The sequence below is a fragment of the Microcebus murinus genome, chromosome 5 (genome assembly GCF_040939455.1).
Source record: "Microcebus murinus isolate Inina chromosome 5, M.murinus_Inina_mat1.0, whole genome shotgun sequence".
Taxonomy (NCBI): domain Eukaryota; kingdom Metazoa; phylum Chordata; class Mammalia; order Primates; family Cheirogaleidae; genus Microcebus; species Microcebus murinus.
Genome location: NC_134108.1, coordinates 104,509,409 through 104,531,472, shown reverse-complemented (window position 1 = coordinate 104,531,472; position 22,064 = coordinate 104,509,409). Strand labels below are relative to the sequence as shown.

Genomic DNA, 22,064 nt, shown 5'->3' with positions numbered 1-22,064 from the left:
TCTATTTGTATCTGTAATATTTTACTTCTTATACTGAGTAGTGGGTCTACAAATGTTTATTATTATCTGTATTTCTTAGATATCCAAAATGTTTTTTAGCTTTAAAAAAGTTAATGTTAAAAAATGAGCACAAACTGCTAATCCATCTTCTCTGCTGGCAAACAGACATGCAGAAGAGTGAATAGGGTGCTAGTCTCCATTGGCTCCGGGCCATCTGGGATATTTTAGGTGGATGTGACATCTCCGTATGGACTGTTCTCCAGACATCTACACTCGATCCCACATGCACATGGTCATTACTGTGGTTGAGCTAAAAATCTTGGCCTATTTCTTTTTCTGATTTGTGGATTCGTTGGACTCATATTTTGATATGTTGGTGGAGATGCAAAATGGCATCATAGTAATAGAAACCAGACAGCAGCTCTCTGGTCCATCCCCACGTGGCAAATTGCTGCATCCTTCTCTCCCCCACCTCTTCCTTGGGAGTTATTGGGATTTCTTGCAAGTGCTAGAACGTGATCACAGCTATTGTCCTGACATCCCTTTTGATAAGGACATAGGACCAACCGTCTCAAATATTTCTCATTGCTGCAGGGCAAAAGAATCCCTCTCTTCCCACCATAACTGCCTGCTCTCCATGAAGCTCTCCTTGCCTTCTGATTTCCATTAATAGACAGCCCTGTTCCTTTTGCAAACTGTTCCTTTTGCAAACATCCTGCCCTGAAGTGAGAATGTCCCGGCACTGGGAATTGCTTTACTTTCTTTTACTTAACAGTGAAGCCAAGCTGACTCCTTCTCTGGGTGCCTGATTGAAATGCAGTTGCTCCAGCTCTTTTATGTGCCTCAACTCTTTGTTATAGCCCCCCTTCCTTGGACTCTGGCCTGAGCCCAGTCCAAGTGACACACTCTGTGCTGGCCCTGAGTGCCGCCGTCCTCTGCTGTGCAGCCCCCATCCTTGACGGCACCCGTGGACGTCAGCTCTCAGTTCTGCAGCGTGGACCCCTGTCGGGCTGGCATGGCGCTTGCACTGGAGACGGGGGACGGCGGTGGCCTCCCTCTCTGCGTCCTGCTTATTTTATACATCATAACATCCACCTTAATTAAGAAGGCAAAAATCACATGAAATGGGGACTTGTTTGAGCAAATCCCGGGAGTATGGTTGCTCTAAGGATGTGCATTGTAGCCTCTCCCAGGCAGGCTCCAGGCAGGGCACAGTTGGCACTCCCAAAAGCGTTTAACCCAGGGGAACTGAAGGAAAGGAGTATTTGCAGAGAGGTAAGGGAGTGGAGAGGTTGAGGCACCCAGGGAACAGCAACACCGGGAAGCTGTTAGCTCTCCCACACCTGAAGGGGCAAAGGAAAGGAACGGTATTGCCGGAGCTCTGTGCAGCCAAAGCCATGGAGCAGGGGCCGCCTGGCCGGAGCCGTGGCCCCAGCGGCACAGCCACTGCCAGAGCCTTGGCTGAGCAGAAAGGGAGCAGAGGAGCAAATACTCCAAAATTCCAGGACACTTGGCTCTTCATTGAGTCTCTTAATTTACTTAGCTCATTGCCTTTTTCTGACCAGCCTCACAGGCCTCTCAGTTCTTTTGCTTGTATGTCCCATCGAAGTTCAATGCCAGGGCTGTGTATGGACCTGGCTCTCTGCTGGGTCCTCTCTAGGTAGGGAATGATGGAATGTTCGGGGGAAAGGAATCTGAAGAGGTCACCTATTCTAGCATTTCCCAAGCTGTGCTTGATAGAACGCCAGATTCTCACGGTGTTCCTAGGGGAAGAAAAATTTCAGTGGTTAAAGAAATTTAAGCAACACTTTTTTTTATCTCCCCTACTCTTACCCCTACAGAGCCATAATGCTCAGAGAAGCACTGCAGTAAAAAACTGGTTTCACATCATCTAAACTAATGCTTCCCAATTTATTTATCTAAAAGGACTTTTTTTCGTGGAATACTCCCACAGAACTAGTGTTTTGAGGTTAGCGTCTGTTAGAATTTGTGATCAGCTACAGCTTCATGGAACAGAAACCTGAGTAGAGATGCTCCCTGAACTAGGGTTCTTTATTTTTCTTACACAACGAGTCCAGCAGACACGGTGCAGAGTTGGTAGGGTAGTTCCACAGTGCCATCAGGAACCCTGGATCCCTGTTCAGCCTTCCTTAGAATGAGACTTTTGTCTTTGTAATCATTGCCTCATGGTTACAAGATGGCTGCATCACCTCCATCTTCACATCTACATTGCAGGCAGGAAGAAAGCAAATGACAAAGCACAAAACATGCCTACCAGCTAATTCTCTCTTTAACAAGCCCATCCAGAAAGTCCCATCCAGAAACTGGCCCACACTGTGTTAAGCAGAGGTCCCAAACTGTAAGGAGTCTGGGTGGGACAGAGTCCCAAACTGCAAGGAGCTGGGCAGAGAGCTGAAAAATGTTTAATTGGGCATGTTGCTGCCTCATACAAAAGCAGGGGTTTATTAGTATGGAAGAAGAAGAGAACAGATATTAGGTAGGTCATTAGCATTGTGCATCACATTGATCAAACCTTTGCTTCTCTCTCCAGCAGGTCGATTCTAAAAGTATTCCAGACAAAGCAAAAACAAAACAAAGCAAAAACAAGCCTTTGTAATCAATAGAAAATACAAATTCTAAGCAACAAGCCACTTGGGCTCACAGGTCCTGTGTAGGAGACGCTGTTGGTGGCCTGCCCAGATCCCCAGCTGTGGGTGCTCCAGCTATTAATAACCGCCCACACCTGTGTGGGTTGGGACCCCTCTCACCTAGAGGCGCCTGGGAGGTATGCCCCACTTGTTCCCGCTGCCTCTCCTCTGCATCCTTTCCTAGCTGTGAAAGGAGTCCAGAACTCCCTAGCGGGGCAAACGTGTCGGTGCAGCGCAGCCTGCAGAGCTCCCCCAGGCCTGGGCTGAAGTTAGACCTCACCTGAAAGCACATTCTCGCTGGATCCTTCTCCTGCCCTGTCCTGTTTCCATTATTCCCTTCCCGGTTGCTCCTGAGAGCGTGGTTTCCATAAATCACAGTCACGCCAATCTCTGTCTCAGGCTCCGCTTGCAGGGAACCCAGTCTAGGATGTGCTGGGTCCAGCAGGCTGCTCTAGAGGAGTTGATCTCTAGCCCTTCCCCCCGTCCTGTTCGTGGCCACTGGTGGGCTTTGGCTTGGCGGGTGCCGTGGGAGCAGCTCCGCAGGGCACCCTGCTGATGGCCGTGGGCTTAGCCTCTTGCCGCGTCCCGTCAGATGTGCTTGAGGCGGGCTCAGGACACGGCACTTAGCACGGGCAGTCCAGCCCTGTCTCTTCTCAAGGCAGATATTCTTAGAAACATTGATTTGCATTCTTAAGCCCTCAAACTGTTTGAAGGGGCTTTTCATGTGTGTGGGGTGTGTGTGCGCGTGCACGCGAGTGTGTGTGTGTGTGTGTGTGCGTGCACGCGATTTTCCATCTTGTGGCAGTTGGGTATTTATAGCTGGATCTTCAGGGCCATTCTCACGTGGCTAAAGAAAATGAAAACCTCATGTGGATTTTGTTTTGTTTTCCTTCTCTGCCTTTGCCATTGCAAGCACTCCAGTTCCTAAACCCTTGTTGTTGTAACTAGAGCCACTCCGAGCATCCCTGCGATCGGGAGGTTATATAAATTTACTATTTCGGGACAAAGTGCCTGTTCTCCTTCAGTCAGGCCACAGGGTACACGAGGGGACTTCTGGGGAGAGCTTGCGGGTAACACCACATGGCGACCCCGCCCAGCACCGGCCTCTCTGGAAAGTCTCCCCGGATTTACCCCATGGAATGTGGATTCCGTAAATCAACTCATGATCCCTCTGCATATATGAGCTCCTTTGAAAGAAAACTCTTGTCTTTCTCCCTTGTTTTTCTGGATTCTCAAGTCTTTTATGTCTGTGTTTGGCCTTTCGGTTGGACCGAGAACACCCTGGGGGCTGTGGTCTGCTTGCCCAGGTTACTAGAGCTCTTGGCAGGGGGTAGGGGTGGGCTGGGGGTAGTGGCAACTTAGCCCCTGCTTTCTGTAGAATGGCTTAAGAACTCGTAGAGTTCCCCGGACAGCAGGGTTGGGCGGTTTGTCTGGTGTTGATTGAGAAGCCAGTACACTTTCTGACAGTTTGGAATTGGAGGAGACAGGGGGCCCAGGGCTCCTGTAAACATCCTTATGGTTTCATCCTGGCCCATCTGTAACCCACACAGTCACGCTTTGCACTTCAGCAGCTGAGGCTACAGCGGGTTAGTAGCTGGAGCTGGGGTAGGATGGCACCACCCAAACCTGCCAGGACACATGAAGGTCCCTGAAGACCCTAGTAAGGGGGAAGTTTAAGCCCAGCTAGCACGACCCTGGGGAGTTAGGTCTTCCCACTCCCTGGCCATACCCAAGGCTGTCAGGCCTTCTGCAACTGACCTCCTGTAAAGGGCTCTGTAAACTCCCGCTCTTCCAGTTCTGCAAGCAACCCCACCACTGATGGGGGGCCCACTAGGTGCCAGACACTGGGCCCACCCTCGCACATTTCAGCACATCTCATTCTCACTGCAGGTCTGCAAAGTGGCTGCTATCCCATTTTACAGACTAGGAAAATGAGGTTCTGAGAGTTTAGGCAACTTGCCCGAAGTCACACAGCTAGTTGGTGGCACAGAGGGGATTCCAAGTAAGGTGTGCCTGACCTCGAGACCCATGCTCTCTGCATTGCGCCCCGACAGCGCCCAACCCTCACCCTTTGTGATGAACTCGGCAATCAACTACGTGACTTCTGCTTTGTTATACCCCCATAGCCTCAACAGGCGTTCTTCAGTACCCACCCCCTCCCCACCGCACCCCTGCCAGCCTTCTGTGCACAGAATGGACAGCGGCTTCTGACTGTGGGCTCAGTGGGTAGCTTCTGGAGTGCTTGTGCCTTGAGCATTCCAATTCTGCATCCCGATCCTGCCGCCCTCCGCTTTGCCGCAAACACACCCTCACCCTCTTTTCCTGCCTCCCTCCTCCCCCTGCCCCTGTGAGTTCTAGAGGGTTTCCAAACCTAGGCTGGAGCCAGCAATTCATTAGTCTTTGTCCTGTTTCCAAGAATCCCAACTCTACAAGAATTCCTCATTGAAAAGCCAAGCATTCTTGGGGAAAGTGTGTGTCACCAAGAGAGCGAGATTCCTCGCATTGGGAAACGGGATCCTGGTCCGGTCCAGGAAAATAAGTGTAGATTTCAGAGCCAGATGGAAGTGGATTGGCTCTCCCCGACACTTCCCCTCCCCTGCCGCCCACCCCCTCACAAACCACAACCGGGGAACTTGCCTGCCCAGTTCATCTGAGGGCACCAACGGGATGACATTTTCCTCTGGATAGAGAAGGAGCGAAGAGACAGCTTGGGGTGTGTGTGCATGTGTGTGCATGTGTGTGTGTGCACGTGTGCGTGTACACATAGTTCTCACTTCCAGGCCACTTTCTGTGCAGTTCCTTTTGCATGACCTGGTCTGTGCATGAAGAGCCCTCCGGTGAGCTTTTGGGGTGGGGGTGGATCCCCCAAGACTTTTTGGGAGGCAGTGAGCCTGGCTGCTCTTCCGTGGGGAGGAAACGGCTCCTCCCACGTTGGGGCAGCTCCGCTTACCAGAGGGGCCGAGGTACATGAATAGGAAATCTGCTCGAGAAGGTTCAGAACGCAACCTCTCGTGGCTACATATGCAAATTCGTAGGCTGGAAACAGAGGACGAGAGCCAAGAGGAAGCACGTGAGTGGAGTGAGCAGAGTGCCTGTGGAGTGGATCAGAATCAAGAAAAGCTTTGGAAGGATATGAAGTTAAAAAAAAAAAAGAAAACATTTCCCCCCCCTTTATTGTAAAAGAAATGCAGGTTTATTGTAGAAAATACATAGAAGCAGAAGACAAAATTAAAATTAGTTTGTAAGCCTAACGCTGGGGACTTGGAAGGGGTTTGGATCTTTCTGTCCCTCCCCGTGCCCCACACCCCTAGTTTCCCAGCTGGTCACACACCACACTTGGGGAGCGTGCCTCCCCAGTTCAGTTAACGCTTGGCAATTAACGTTCCCAGTCTTTTCTCACTGCACACATTTTTAAAGCATGGCTGAGTGCATATTGTGTGTGCAGATGTTAGACAGTTTTGCATTCTGGTTCTATCCCCTGCTTAGTGTTACCGACTTTTCAAATGTAAATGAGGAGGGAAGTCTTGAGTTAGGTACAGAAAGGGGACAAGCATGGTTTGGTAGAGAGAAAGCTCAGAACTGGGGGATTGGGCCCTAAAACACCGGATAACACTCCTTGGGATGGAAGATCTATTAAACGATGGAGGATAAAGAAGATCTAGAGTTCAGCATCCCAGCTCCTGCATGGGTTGTGAGCAGCAACAAAGCAAGCCCTGCCTTTGACCTTGGCAGATTTGAGGAAATCAGCGATCGCACTGTCACTTCTCACCACGTGGCTCTTCCTCCAGGAAGTCTTCCAGGCTGAATTTCCCTTGACACTTATCTTTCCCTTCTCCTGCTCTCTTCAGTATCAGCCAGCTGCACTTCAAAGGTACTCAGTGATTGATGCTGGGGCCAGGTGTCACCTGAGGAACCCTGTTATTTTGAGATTCAGAATAAATGAGCTGAATCTCACCCCCACAAGCAAAAGGCGGTGGCTCTCAGATTGTGGGACCTCAGGCCAGCAATATCAGCATCACCGGGGAACCTGTTAGCAGTATAAATCCTTGAGCCCTGCCCCAGACTCCTGAATCAAAGTCTGGTGGCAGGGCCAGGGGTGGACAGCCTCGCCGCGTGTGCTTTGTCAGCTCTCATGGTGACGCTGGTGCACACTGCAGTCTGAGAACCGCTGGTCTAGACATTCCAAAGTCGGAGGTGGTTCTTAACATTTTTCACGTCACCTCCAGCTCTGACTTCCTCTTTCCATCCAATTAGTTAAGATTATTAATTACCCCTTGGTCACAAGCAGGGTGGCCCAGAAGTTAAGAAGGGAGGCTCTGGAGCCAGACCACTTGGATTTCTGTTCTGCCTCTAAGGCTCACGCATTGTATGGGTGTCCCCGAGAGAGTGGCTTAAATTCCTTCTGCCTCAGAGCTTTTATCCCTAATATGGGATGACAGTGGTGTCACCCATGGGGCAGCTGTGAGCATTCAGTGAGACTGTGCCTGTTATGTACGTAAACAGTGCTTGGCATGTAATGAGCCTGCAGGAAATGTTAAGTGTCTTTGGTTTCATGCAAACTATGAACTCTCTTTCGTACCATGTTGACCCAGATGTGGAATTTAGCCCCCATACCCTGATTTACACACACACACACACACACACACACACACACACACACACACCATTTAGACAAGGGCTTTGTGAACATGGTGAACTTTAAGGGGGTTTGGGGAGACCAAGGTTGTTTGTATTACAACAACGCAAACAATTTGAAATTGAATTCTGGACAACCTTGTTCTAAAAGAGATTACTTGGCCAGAAGTCATGTCCTTTGGCCTTCCTCCTCTCTCCCTTGGTATTCACCAACAAATCAAACAAGCCCCCCCCCTTATTATGTTGAGTAATGCAGCTATCGTTACTCTCCAGCCCTGCTCCTCAACCCGGCTCCTTGCTTCCCTTGGCAGATCTAAAGACAAAGTCTAGATAATGGACCGTCTACTCTGATTCTCATAGGAAGACGAGAGTAGCAATGAGATTTATTTCCCTACCGATATGATCTATACTACCTCTCAGAATGCTTTAGGGGTACAGTCAGTTTTGGTTTATCTCTATATGTATATATTTTTTCCTTTGGAGCATCACACTGTATAAATGTTCTTCTCGCTCTTTGTCCTAAACCTGCACACCCTACATGACGAGGGATCTCTTCTCAGCCACAGTTTCTGAACCTTGGGGCACGAGGCCAGATGATTCTTTGTTGTGGGGGGCTGTCCTGTGTGTTATTGGAGGCTTAGAAGCATCCTTAGTCTCTACCCAGTAGATGCTAGTAACATTCCCTAGTTGTGATAACCAAAAATGTCTCTAGACGTTGCCAAATGTCCCCTGGGGGTGGGGTGGGGGTGCCGTGAGGAACCAACCCTAGTGGCGAGAACCACTGGTCTAAGCTAAATTCTTCCCATAATAGTTTAAGACCGTTACATCTTATTTTGCCCTACACTTTGTCTCTATAGTGGATGTAAGGTCGGGGGCTGGATTTATCCATTGAGATACAGAGTCCTGGCTTCCTCTGGGTCACCCTTGTTTTCTAAGGAGACGCATCAATGCCGGTTAGTGGCCTTTTCTCAAAGGCTCCACACTCTGCCCCTCTGTGTCTGAGCCAAGGACATCCAGCTCCCGTTCCCAGTCCCCTCGCTAGTCCCGCTGACTCCCCCAGTGCGGCAGGAAACCTCACAGGAACCAGGGAATGGCCTTTGGTTTTTGGCTCACGAGTATTCATCATCTCATTTCTCTTACTGAGTTTTTTTTTTTGAATCATGTTTAACATTCTTGTTGCCGTAGTGGAAACTTTTGTGCTTTGGAGAGCTTCCCGTTCTAGGCCAGGTCAGATTCCTCCGCAGAACTCGGAACATTTTTCTAGGGAAGTTTCACAAGTGAGGCTGTACCTTGGATGCATTTGCACAACTATGACTGGATTCTGGGTTGAGACTCCCAGGATCCCAAGATGGAAAGCCGGGAAGCTGTGCAGCTGGAGGGAGAGCTGTGTGCCTGGGAGTCTCTGCGTGAGGCCAGGATCAAAATCCTGATGTGGTCCCATTGCTTTTCTGGATTTTTGTCCTCCAAACCCAGCACTTCCAATCTAAGATAAACAGAGCTAGTGCTTCTTCCGTCAGTGTAAGTTTGGTTACGCTCCATAACACACAATCCCCAAATTTCGGTGACTTGAAACAACAGAAGTTTCTTTCTTACTCACGATTCCTGTTGTGTGGATAGACAGGGGCTTTGTTCATTACAGTCCTCAGGACCCCAGGCTGGCAGGGCAGGCCCCATCTTAAATGCTGACAAGTGCCATGCCAAAGGGAAAGAGGGCCTGGTCCTGCTAGCTAAAGGCTCTTGACCGCTAGTGGTATAATGGCACGTGTATTAGTCAAGGTTCTACAGAGAATCAGAACCAACTGGATCTCTCTCTGTCTCTCTCTGTCTCTGTCTCTCTCTGTCTGTCTAACTAGATTTATTTTAAGGAATTGGCTCATGTGATGATGGGGGTGGCAAGTCCAAAGTCTGCAGGGCCAGCCAGCAGGCTGGAGTCCCAGGGAAGAGTTGGTGTTATAGCTCAAGACTGAAGACCATCTGTGGGCAGAGTTCCCTCTTCGCTGGGGGACCTCAGTTGTTTTCTCTGAAGGCCTTCAACAGATTGGAAGAGGCCCACCCACATAATGGAGCACAGTCCGCTCTCTTCAAAGTCTTCTGATTCAAATGTTAATCTCATCTAAAAAAATACCTTCCCCCAACATCCAGACATTTGACCTCATATCTGGTCTCATGGCCTACCCAAGTTGACACATGAAATTAAGCATTACAACACTCTACTTCTACTCCCAGCTCATGGGCCAGAAGTACCCAAACACTAGTGGCCAGGATGTACAATGTGCTATGTGCCTGGCCAGAAGTGGGGACCGACAATATTTGACTAAGCACCAAATAACTATTACAACTGTAAATAATTTTATCTGAGGACGAAAGAAGGTATCAATCTGTGGTATTCCCATTTTAATGTATTCTGCTAACACAATGCAGAAATGGTGCTAGACTTAGACCCACATTTTCACTTCGTTCATAGGAGAGGTCGTGGAAGGAAATGGGTTTTGCCATGGCCTGGCCTCCAGACTAAATTTGAATACTGTTATTGACTATCTTCCTCTGTTTTTTCTTCATTGTTTTCTTTATAACATGTTTTCTGTGTGTTGCATTCAAAAACCATTTGTAGGTTGTGTACCTGAAGAATGCTTTGCAAAAAGGCATTACTAATGCCTTTTAGTACAAACCCTTTAAGTTGCTTTTTTCTTGCTTAGAACAGACTCACTGGAAAGGGCTCAGCAGCCAGCTGTCATTCTGCCACCATTTCACTGTGTGTTTCTGACAAGTCCATCCCAGTCTGGGCCCTAGTTTTCTTGGCTGTCTAGAGAGGGTTGAGCAACATGATGTCTAAGGCTCCTCCCTTACAGATTCTGTGTACCTTTGGTCTATGCCCTCTCCTAGTGACCCCAATGCCAGAGGTTGTGGACTGGACACCCAGTTGGGTACAACTGGTGCTGCATGGCAGGGCTTTTCCCTGTGAAACTGGCAGGATCATTCCAGATTCTAACTTGAAGCTGTGGCCTCATTAGTACTCTGGCCGTGGTGTGTTCACTAGCCCAGAGAGAATACAGACAACACGCTAGCTGAGAAGCGTCACTCTTGTGCCCACTGGTGCTCCACTTGGCTGTAGGGGGTGAGGGGGGTGAGGGCAAGGCTATGTTGGATTGGAGCACCGGGAGGCATGCAAAGGGCAGGGATGAGATAGAAACTGTCTGGCCTCCCTGAAAATGACATTTGTCAGCATCTAGGGAGGTTGGGGAGCCTGGCCAGCCCTTCGAAGCCATGTGGGCGAGCCTAACCTCTGAAGAGTAGAGTTACAAGGACCTCAGACAGAACTTACCTCCTCCAGTGCTAACATTTGACACTTCTAATACCCACCCTGGCCAGTAAAGTTCAAATGAGACAACTTATGTGGAAGTATCTGGAAAGCTATATATGCTCTCAAACAACAACAATAATAATTGTTGTCATGTGCCACCTTACTCCACAAATATTTTTGGTGCTAGGTACTGGGGATAGAAAAGTGAACAAAGACACTAAATTAATTAGAGTACATCGCGATGCCAGCTCCAATAGCATGCTCTGGATGGTGTCTTAGTTCGAGCTGCTGTAACAAAATACCATAGACCGGGTGGAGTAACCAACAAACATTTATTTTTCACAGCTCTGGGGGCTGGGAAGTGCAAGACCCAGGCACCGCAGATTCAGTGTCCGGTGAGTTCCTGCTTTCTGGCTCACAGACGACTTCCCGTCTCCTCACTGTGTCCTCACATGGCAGCAGGGGCGAGGCAGCTCTCTAGGGTTTCTTTTGCAAGGGCAGGAATCCCTTTCGGCAGAGTTCCATGCTCATGACCTAATCACCTCCCAAAGGCCCTGCCTCCAAATACCATCACACTGGGGATTAGGCTTCAACATGTGAGTTTGGACAGGACACAAACAGTGAGTCCACGGTAATGGTCAAAGCTTGTGGGAGCTCAGAGAAGGGAGCAGTCAGTTCTGCTTGTGTGGGTCCCACAGCAGCAATGGCAGTTAAACCTGGTCTTGAAAGATGTCAAAGACTTAGAGGAGGAGAGAAGGGGCAGCCCAGGCAGAAGGCGCTCCATGTGCAAATGGCAGAGTGCTGGACCGGCTTGTGGAAACCTCTGGTAGTCCGGCCTGGTTGCTGGGTGGGGTGGGCGGGGCCGTGTGGGGGAAGCTGCAGAAGGAGCTGGTGATCAAATTAGGAAGGGTCTTGGATAACACATAAGGAGCTTGGACTTCACTGAATTTTTTAATTGCCAAGTTTTAAAACAAACTTTTTATTTCAATTTTGGCCGAAAGAAGAAGTTACTGCTTTAATTTTACTTAAAACCTACTTGTAGTTCCATACTAGGCAAAACTTAGCTCAGATAGATTTAATCCCAGTATTGTTGCCCTGTTCCGTTACCTTTGCTACTCTCCTTCCTCTTAGAACCTCCGTGTAGGATACAAATACCTTCTTGCTCTGGTCTTGCCTTGGTTGTTGGAAATATTTGAGTGGGAGATCAAATGTAGAATCTTTATTTTTTTCCCTCTTTATAAAGAATAACTTGTTATTTTAGAATGCGAAAAATACAGAAAACTGTAAAGATAAAAAAAAAAAAAGGCACAAATAATTCCGCCCTCCAGGCAAGGTTGGTGTCAGCCTCTGGAGGTGTATTTGCTTTCAGTGAGCATGTGAGGGCGACACCTTGTCTGGGATGTTGCCTTTTCCAAGTAAGGCACGAACCTGAACCCGGCAGGTGCTCCGTCTGCAGTCGTGGATTGACACAGTGAGGTGTCCCCGGACTCTTCCAGGGGAAGCTTTGTGCTCGAACTCCAGTAGAATTGTTTTTGTTAGAATCCTAACTTTTCCACTCATTACCTGCGAGACCTTGGCAATTTACTCTCTCTAAGCCTCAGTTTCCTCATCTGTAAGATGGAAATAATAACAAAAAAAATAATAGTACCTACCTCAGAAAGTTCCTGTGGGGACGACATAAGTTTTTTTTTTCATGCAAAGCACTCAGGAAAGTACTTTGCACACAGTAGTTGTGCATGTCAGGAGAGGGGACAAGCTTGGACTAGGCGGGTGCTCAGCCAGGGTCCTGGTGCTCGCTGGGAGCTTTTCCCTGGAGAATGCTGGCTCATCCTCCCTCACTTTCTAGCACTTCCACCCGCTTCCGGCTCTGGGGCAGGCTGTCCCTTTAAGAGAGACAGTCACACACTCTGCTTCTCCCAAGACAGTGGCCCTGCCTCCCGTGCTGGGTGCCGTGCTGGGCTGTGTGTGTGTGGCTGGGACCCTCCTGGGTTGGATTTTAGCGCAGGAGCCTCCAGGGGAGGGGGGCTTTTTTGAATCAAGAGCACACCCCCAGGAATCCATGCCCACAGGAGGACGCCCTGCCCGCAGCCCCCCACTGCGGCCCTGGGCTCCCACCACCCAGCTCTGGCTCTGGGACATAAGAGGATCATTCTTGAGGACTGAGCTCAGGATCCCTAAAAAGAAAGTTGGAAAATAGCTGGATAAACTTGGTAAGTGAAAGAATGCCGCCTTACATCCTCCTCCTTGGGTAGCCGATTGCAGATCTGGGTTGAGTTACGGTGATTCTTGCCAATGGGATGGGATGGGCAGATGTGAGGAGACAGAGGTGGGGGCTGGGACCCCAGTGATAGTGAGCCTCAGCTTGGGGGTGGCCCCCACCCCCCACCCAGTGGTTGTCACCCTTGAGGCAGGGAGCTGAGGGTTGACATCCCGACATAGCTGGAGCCTGGCCCGAGGGGTGAAGACGGGGGAGGGGCAGATGCCAGATTCCTCCCTCATTTGGGGAAAATAACCAGTGGTCAGTGAGGGCTGTTTGTGAAGATGCCAGAGGCTGAATGACATTTGCAACCCAAGGGTGCAGTGAGTGACCCTGGAAATCTATCTCAGCGGGAGACTTAGGCCAATTCCTCTTCCTCCTGGGGTAAGGGACAGACCAGGCCCTGGGCTTGTTCCCCAGGCCCCAGAGAGGTCTGCATTGTCCCCTTGGGCAGGGGGCAGCCACCCCTGAGCAGCAGCAGGCAGTGTCATAGTGGGAGGTGGTAGGTCTGCCAGGGCAGGGAAGAATGGAGGGCCTGTTATTGCTGGAGCCTGGGAACGGCGCCTCGGAGGGAGGCCCACGCTGCGCAGAGCTGGCATGGAAGAGGATGGGAGACGAGGTCTGTGCAGCAGGGGGATGGGCTGAGCCAGCACCCCGCCCTCTGCAGAGCAGATGGCCGCCCACCTCATTTCTTATGATGTGGACACAGGTGAGCTCCCTGGCCTTGAATGCCCAGGTACATGTTGGAGGACCAGGATGTGTGCCAAAGGGGTGGCCTCCCGTGGAGGGGCAGGGCATACTATTAATAGTAGCCCCTGGCACTAACCAGAGGCCAGAGGTTTCCGAATCAGAGAAGCTCTCTGTTAAATTCTGCTTGGACAGACGTTCTCTGTGCTCCCACGTGTGCCACGCTCTGATCTAGGGCTTTACGGAAACAGAAAATGCCATGATGGAATTAGGAAGGTGTGAAGATCTAGAAAGATGTTTTGGATATGGGATTAAAACCATCTTTGAAAAGTAACAATAATAGTTACCATTTTTCCTGTGGCATGAATGCACCAGTCACTGTGCCAACGACTTAGCATCTCAGGCAGTAATTCGCTGAGTCACGAATAATTTTGTAGAGTTTACAAATGAAGAAAGTAGGGCTCAGAGATTAAGGACTTTACCAAAGGACACAGAGCTGGTAAATTGCAGAGCCAAGACTTGAACCTCTTCATTCCTTCACTCATTCCTTCATCTGTTTATTCAACAAACTGGGGTTGCTGGCCTCCTGTGTATGATGCCAGCCATTGTGCTGGCACTGAAGATGCTACTGGGACCAGGACTCAGAAGCACCCGGGCCAGCCTAACTGCATGAATGTTTCCGCCCAGGTCTGACAGCTCTGCTTGAGATGTTCTTTTCCTTGAGGAATGTTTCATTTTGTTTTCATTTTAATAATAATCTAAAAATTGAATGCATCCATTCTGAATCGTCTGAGTGACCACCTCATAACCTGCCATGGGCATGACATTTTAGTCCCCAAGTTTATGTTTCTGTGCAAGTTGGCACCAAGTGGTTTTCTAAAATGATAGTTTTTAACTTTTAATGCTTTGTTTCTTAAACTGGGTTCTGCACTGCATGCTTGGAAGGGCCAAGGCACTAAAGACAAAGAAAGGCAGCGCTGATTCTACTGCAGGAAGGGAGAGTGGGGGACGAGTCTCCCAAGAGGAAATGGTTCAACCTCCCCCTCTCCTGGGAGCAGAGTGGACTGGACTCAACTGGGGCAAAGCAGTTGGGGGTTCTGAATCTTTCAGCCTCCTGGTCACCACGCTCAGGCCGGACCCAGGCCAGAGACTCAGAGAGGAACGGGCAAGTCAGGAGAGGGAGGACCCTGAGTTCCGATCCAGGAGCTCTGCTTCTGATATGGCATCTCTGAGCTCCAGCAAATCAGTGCTCCTCTCTGGGCCTTTGCAGATGGGACCATCTGTGCTGGGAAGGGGGAATATGGGTTTTCCCTGGAGCACTATGTGAGTTCCTCCCAAAGATGGGTGTTCTCTGGTCATTCAGAACTCCGACCTCTCCTGAGGCCCTGCTGTTGGTGACACGGCCGTAGCACGATCCCCGGTGCGGGGAACTGTGGGTGTGACTCGGGCCCCACTGCGAGGGCATCCAGGGCACGCTGGCCTGCTGTCTCGGCCTTTGCATGGGGCTGGGCAACAAGCACCCTGTCTGATCGGATACCCTCCCAGTGCAGGGGGCTGCAAACAAGAGACTAGGACCTGTGCCTCCTCCTCCTCCTCCAGCTCCTCTCCTTCCTCCTGCTGAGGCTTTGGGTCTTGCCGGGAGGCACTCATACCTGCTTTTGCGTGACACTCCAGTGCATCTTCATTCCGGTTACCATCGCTCAGCTGGGCCTGGGCAATCATCCTGGTCTTCTTTTCTCAGACCCTGCTCCGCCAGAAAACATTTTCTGCAAAAGTCCTGATAGTACATATTTTGCTTTTGGTTTCCTTTTATGCCATACTTTGGTAATTCGTTCCTAACTTTTAACTCCTCAAGGACAGGACTCAACAGAACTTGGCCATCTCTGCTGCCTCCTCCACCCCCAGCGCCCTGCCTGCCAGGCAGCAGTCAGTCAGTGACTATTGCTGGCATAAACCCCAATGACCTCTCCCTTTGTCCCCTAGAGCCTGTGCCGCAACAGGGGCCTTTGGGGGTCTAGCTGTGCCATTTTGGGAAGCCAGGATCTCATCACCTGTTGGTTACTAAAGCATCCTGTAGCTAAATCCATCCCTGGCCCTGTAACCAGAGCCTGCACCAGCCCCTGCACTTCCAGATCGAGTGTCCCTGTTTGTTTTGACATCCCATGTGGGGCATGAGAGATCCAGATTTCAAAGCAAGAATTTTTTCCTAGCAGCCGCTGAAGGCCAGGCCCCTGCCAGCTCCAGGGCTCCCATGTTAGCGTTTTCAGTTAATTAAGAAAACAAACCCCAAATCCCTGACAGAGGTGGTTCTACAGATTTGGGACAGAGGAGTTTGTGTGGCATGCAGGGGAGGCGGCCGGCTCCTGCAGGCAGGGCGAGCTGGGAGAGGGAACGTGGGATCCAGAGACGCCCCACTGGAGCCTTCCCAGCAAGAGAAGGTGCTGTGGAAGTCACATGGGTGCAGAGTACAGAATTTCTGCCGCCTCCTTCCCCTCCAGCGCGTGTTTAGAATGGGTGAGGGCCGTGGAGAGAGGCCAGCTGGGCGAGGATCGGGGAGGGAGACACAGACCTTCTTGGGACCTGCCAGCCTTCTTTTCCAGAGCCAGCTTGTCCCAACTGCCAGGCTGCTGGAGGAGAGTCCTGAGAGGTGACCTGGGGTGGCTTCCAGGGGAGCCCTGCTCAGGGAGCCTGCTCATCCATGCAAAGCCTTGGTGTGAATTTCAAAAGGGTTTTTGTTTTGTAAGGGGAAAATACTTAACCATACTGCTGTAGAAGTGGCCCAGCTGTGCCCGGGGGGCACTCTCCTGGGCCTGGCTGTAGATTCGCACACAGGGCCACCCTCTCACCTGCTCACACGCTCTGTGGGGCCCGGGAGGGATGCTGGGTTTGCGCCCCCACCGCTCCAACCGTGGGCGTCGTTGGGCAGGTGGGACCTGGGCTCCGGGGGCTGAGGGAGCATAGGTAGGACGGGCCCCCCTGCACCCCATGCCTGTGCCGAGTGTCAAGCTCTCCACGGTGCACGTGCCTACAGGAAGGGTGGGCTCTACATCCCCTTGGATGTGGGATTCTCCTGCAATTCCCACCCTGAACACAGCGTGCAGTGGTCCCAGTGCCCCTGGAGTAGAACGGGGTGGGAGAGAGGGAGACACACTCTGCTCCGCCACTGCTAAATGGCCCGGCACAAACTATTTGGGCTTTGGGAACCTCCAATTTCTAATGGGAAATAAGGACAACACTCACATTTTACGTGTCCCGATGTTGTAGGCGTGCTGGCAAATACTAGAAAAGGCAGATCCCATGCCTGGCTCAGGGAACCTGGCCTCCCTCCGCACTGGACATGTATCTAAGTCCAGCTTCTGCCTGCTGGCTTGGGATCCAGCTGCCTGAAAGGACAGTGGGGAGAAATAACAAGCATGGTTTGTGTCTTCTCAGCAGGGGAGTAGAGGCCAGGGAGAAAAGTGGTTATAGGGCCAACTCTTGGTGTCTGGTGTAACTCGTTCCGATAACTGCCAGTTGGTGGCAGATTCTTGTTTGGCTTTTGTGAGCTTTCTGCCTGCCCGCTGGGACCCTCAGGGCTCCCTGCCTTGGGAACTTCACCACTCACAGGACAATGCCCATTAGCAAGCAGCTGGGGCCGTTTGGGGACAGCAAGTCTCCCAAAAGGTGATCATCTCTGTGTTGTTCTAATGCTGGAGTGAAGCCACTGGGGGACTGGGAAGAGTCTCAACTCTTTCTTATTTTCTTTTATTTTAATTTTTTGCATTCCCAACTGAATCCTCCAGTAATGGGTTGTGTAGCTGGTATGGCCAATAGCTCCTCTTTTTGGAGAACGGATGCAATACGCCACCTGATCCTCCTACGATTCCCAAATCCCTGGACACCAGGCTGGCTTGTTTGTTTTCTGCTTTTGCTGATAATGTTTCTCACTTCAGGCTAGGACTGTTTCCACACAGAGATTAAGGAAAATATACATGAAAATCAGACGCGAAGTGTGAAAAATCATGCTAATGGTAGGCAAATAGTAAGTATACACATTCACAGGTTTCTGTAAGTTCAACTTGGCACATCTGAAACTTTTGGAATAACTGTTAGGAACTCCTTCCTTTATTTAAAAGGAAAAAAAAAGGGTTTCTAAGTATTCTCCAGGCTTCAAAGAGAAAATTAATTTCTGGAAAGTTAGGGAACATCATCTGAAAAAGAGGCAATATGTAGTGGACCCTGCCAGGGCTCACAATACTTAGGAGAGATATTCATGAATGCATCTTGGATAAGACTTTTAGAATTTTTTATTTTAATAGTTGTTTCCACTGCATACAGAAATTTCAGCAGAAACTAAGGGGAAACCAAGAACCAAGCCAGCATCTATCTGTCTGCCACTGTCCTGTAGCAGCAAGGAGGAGGGGAGCTCCCTGCTGTGATTCAAGCTGGGGTTCTAGACGGGGTCCCTGTGGGTCCTGGGGCAGGTGGCCTCAGCTTTCTCGCCGGTGACATGATCTTGATGATGATCCCCACCTCTGTTCTTAACCTCCTGTGCCCACCCACAGCCGTGTGGGGGCCCCTCTGCAGAGGGGGAGGTGAGTTCATTCCCACGCAGGTGAGGGGGAGCGACATTTCAAGAGGGGGGGCGCAGCTGTCCAGGAGCTGAAGAGGGGAGTCTTTTCCAGAGTCAGATTATCGGTCTGAGTTGGTGGAGTGGCGCTTTGCCACCCCAGAGAAGAGCGGCCCGCACTCGTGCCTTGGCACTGTGTGCGTGTGTTGAGAGGAGGCTCAGCGAGGAGGCCCTGTGCCTGGTGGGATGGGGTCCCCGGACTTCAGAGGCAGTGGTGGAGGATGCTCCCCGACTCTGCCCCTTGGGTTCCCCATCCTGGCGGCTCTTCGGGGCCTCTGTCTTGGTGTGAAGGGTGCTTCGCCTAGCCCTGCTTGCTCTGGGAATAGATTCTCTTGATTAACCAAAGGGGAATTTGGGAATTCCCAGGCCTAGTTTCAGAATCCAAGGAGGGTGGCCCCTCACGTCTGCGCCCTGGCCTGCTTCTCGGGTCATCTGACTCCAGCCACCAAGCACCCCCTGCCCCGCCTACTGCATTTAGTCCTTCCCTGCCCACGGCCCGCAGGCTCGGGCCAGGTGAGCACCTCGTTGTCCTCCAAGACCCACTTCCAACATCACCGCCTCTGCAAAGCTTCTCTGTCCCCCTGCAGTTTCAGGCAGGTGAGCTTGCCCCTCACCTCTGGTCCCGCAGGCCTACCCCGGTGGAGCCCTCATCACACTGTTTGAAGACCACTGTCCCGTCTGCCTCTCCCCGTCTTCCCTCCCTCCCTGTCTCCCCTCTCTCTCTTCCACTCTGGAAGACTATAAGCTTCCAGAATGCAAAGGTAGTTTGGGCTGCTCTAGCAAAGTACCACAGACTGGGTAATTTATAATCAACGGACATTTATTTCTTATGATTCCGGACTCTGGGAAGTCCAAAATCAAGGTGCCGGCAGGATGGGCATCTACCGAGGGCTGCTCTCTGCCTCCAACATGACACCCGTTGCTGGGTTCTCCGGAGGGGAATGACACTGTGTCCTCACATGGTGGAAGGACAGAAAGGGCCTAAGCGAGCTCCCTCTACCCTTTTGTACGGCACGAATCTATTCATGGAGGTGGCGCCATCATGACTTAATCACTTCCTAAAAGGCCACACCTCTTACCACCACCACATGGGGATTAAGGTTCAACACGTGAGTTTTGGAGGCAGCGCAGACATGCAAAGCATAGCACAGTCCCAGCGACAGGGTAGGTCCACAGCACATAGTAGGTCCTCATTAAATAATGGCTTTGTGAATGAATGACAGAAACATGAGCGGAAGCTATGCTTTTCACGGTTCTGCACTGGGAAGAAAACAAGAGTGGTGGGCGTTTGGATAATTAATTAACCCTGGGGCCAGGGCAGGGTCTGAAGGGACCACTCCCATTGGTGTCCCCTGCTTGTGTGCTGCCGTCCATGGCAGGGCCCTGGCACAGGGCTACGCACTCCAGGGGTGAGTGAATGGGCCCACACATGTGCCTGTGAGTGCCTGTGGGTCTCAAGCACAGTATGATCCTGTTTTTCTGCAGGTACCAAGCCACATGCATTGGCACAGCTGCCTGCTCTTTCTGGCCGTTGTCCACAGTGGTGTGTGGTTCTTGCGGCTGTGCCCAGGGCATCCTGAAGGAGTGTGACCGTGCAGGGGAAGCTGGCAGCACTTTGGGAGACAGACAGAACCCCTCTGTTCGCTCCCTTGAAGGATGCCCGCGTTGAAGGCCGAGCACGTCATCTTTGGCACCAGTTAGAGAGCCATGGCCTGTGAAGATCCCTATACCAAGAAGATATGGGGCCATGGCAGTTTTTGTGACTGTCAGTGGGCAGTAGTGATCTTACGCCCGGGATGTTTGTTTATTCATTGGCACACTCAGATGCAGTTACTGAGTGCCTGCCCCGTGTGCGTCTGTCACCGCTCTAAGCACAGAGGATGCAGACTGAGCCTTGTCCCTGCCCGCAGAGGGTTTAGTTTCTAGTAAAATCCCTGAAGGAGGAGAGGACAGGAGCTGAGGCTGGCATTCTCCCTGGAGCCCTTCTGAGCTGGCCCTTTGGCAAGAAATGTCCTTTCCCCACTTATTAGCTCCTATATTCTTCCCCAAGCTGTTACCTTGCTGGAAGCAGCACGGTACCACCCTGCCCGGTTTCTCACCCTCCCTCCTGCCTCAGGCTGAGTTAGTGACCCCTCACCTATGCTCCTGCCACTCCTGGGTGGCTCTACCACGATGCTCCTGCCCCCACCTGGCCTGCCTGCCAGCTATACCCTGTGGGCATGTTTGCTGGCCAGGTCTGCGTTTTTATTCACCATTTCATTCCTTACCGTGTACAGTGCCTGGCACAAAGTGGGGTTCACAGGTGACTGCAATGGATGGACCCATGGGGCGAATGCTGGGCTGCATGTATTCATCTTTGCCATCTGTACCGAGGCCTGTGCCTGTCTGTTTCGTCTTTTTCTGGCTTAGTCATGGGGAGGGAGGGGCTCCTGGGGAAGTTGCAGATAAGCTGCAACAGGTGATAAATTGAAGAAAGGCAGGGCGCCCTGTTGGAGTTCCTGTGTGTCAGTGTGTCCTCTCTGTGACTGGGCCACACGAGGCTCTTTGCACACACTCCCTCCCCCAGGAGGCAGGTGGGCTTCTGGCCGACAGAGCCCGGCCCGGACTCCAGACCCTCTTAGGCTGAGGCCTGCGTCTTCCTCCTCGTGGGTGGGGGGACGAGGCGATGCTGAGGGACAGAGACCTGCCCCCGCAGCCCTTCGGCTCAGGCAGCCCAGCTGGGCCGGCAGGAGAGCAGGCCGCCTGGGAATAGCTGGGAAGCAAGTCCAGGCCTTGGGCCCACCTCCCCCAAGGCCAGGATGTGGCGTGGGACCCGGGCCGGCGGAGGTTCCCACCGCTCAGCTCCTGTGCTCCTAAATGCTCCGCGCCCAGGCGGCATCTCTCAGCAGGAGGGGGCGGCCAGAGACTCCAGCTGCCTGGGTCAAGACCGCCTCAGGACCAGGCCAGCTCTGCAGGCACACACCCCTGACAGTTAGCCTCCACCTGGACAGCTGCCAGGGGCTCTGCAGCCCGACCTTGCCTGGCCTGGGTGACGAGAGTCGGAGGTTAACCATTTCAGACCCTGCCCGAGTCGGGCTGAAGCGGGTCCTCTCAGATCCGCCAGCATCCGCAGATCACACACCAAGGACTGGAGCGGGTCTGTTCACAAACGTTTTCTCGTTCAATCCTCACGTTCATGTGGGGGTGCAGGCATCACCTCCATTTCTCAGATGAGTAAACCGAGGCATGTGGAGTTGCATGGCTTGCCTAAGTGTATACAGGTAGTAAGTTAAGTTTCATGCATTGCTTCTTTATTACAAGGGCCTACTGTGTGCAGGGGCGTAATTCTGTTCTCTGTGGATACAGCGATGAATGATGGGCAAGGCTGCCCCACTAGTTCACAGCCTAGTGGGAGGGAGATAATGAACACACGGACTGTATAGCCTCTCAGATGCTCCTGAGTCTGGCAAATGCAGAGAAGGGGCATGGGAGGTGGGCGGTGCTGGGACAGGGGCTGCTGTTTTAAATATTGGTGGTGGCCCTCCTTGAGAAGAGGTGCCATCGCTCAGTGCTTCCCAGGTGCCAGGCACTCCCCCGGCCACTGTGCACGCTCGCTGCTTCCATCCACACAGTTCCCTTGTGAGGCAAGTACTGTTATTAGTCTCATTTTCAAATGGGGAAAGTGAGGCAGGGGAGGTTAAGTAACTTGCCAAAGGTGACAGAGCAGATGAGAAGCGGCGCTGGGACTGGCACCCAGTCTAACTTCTGAGTGCTGGCTCTTAACCGCTACACTCTACTGCCAAGGCCACAGAGTGAGTGGGTGGGGAGGGGAGGAGGCCTGGAAGGCCCCACCTAAGCAATCTAGGAGAAGAGGGGATGGGGGCGGGGCATCAGGGGGCGGGGCTTTAGAGGGTGGGGCGTTGGGGCGGGGCTTTGGAGGGCGGGGCT

At 51.6% G+C, this 22,064-nt stretch overlaps 1 protein-coding gene across 5 annotated transcripts in view; it reads left to right on the top strand.

Annotated features, from left to right (window-relative positions):
- DAAM2 (dishevelled associated activator of morphogenesis 2) overlaps positions 1-22,064 on the top strand; it is a 104,944-nt gene that overhangs the window by 14,669 nt on the left and 68,211 nt on the right. For 2 of the 5 annotated variants that reach the window (XM_076003382.1, XM_076003379.1), the window contains exon 1: positions 7,390-12,794. The exons of 2 other annotated variants lie outside the window; for them this stretch is intronic. The gene's annotated coding sequence lies outside the window, so the exon portion shown is untranslated. Of the gene's footprint in view, positions 1-7,389; positions 12,795-22,064 lie in introns of those variants that run through there. One more of the 5 variants, XM_076003383.1, reaches the window with a different exon arrangement.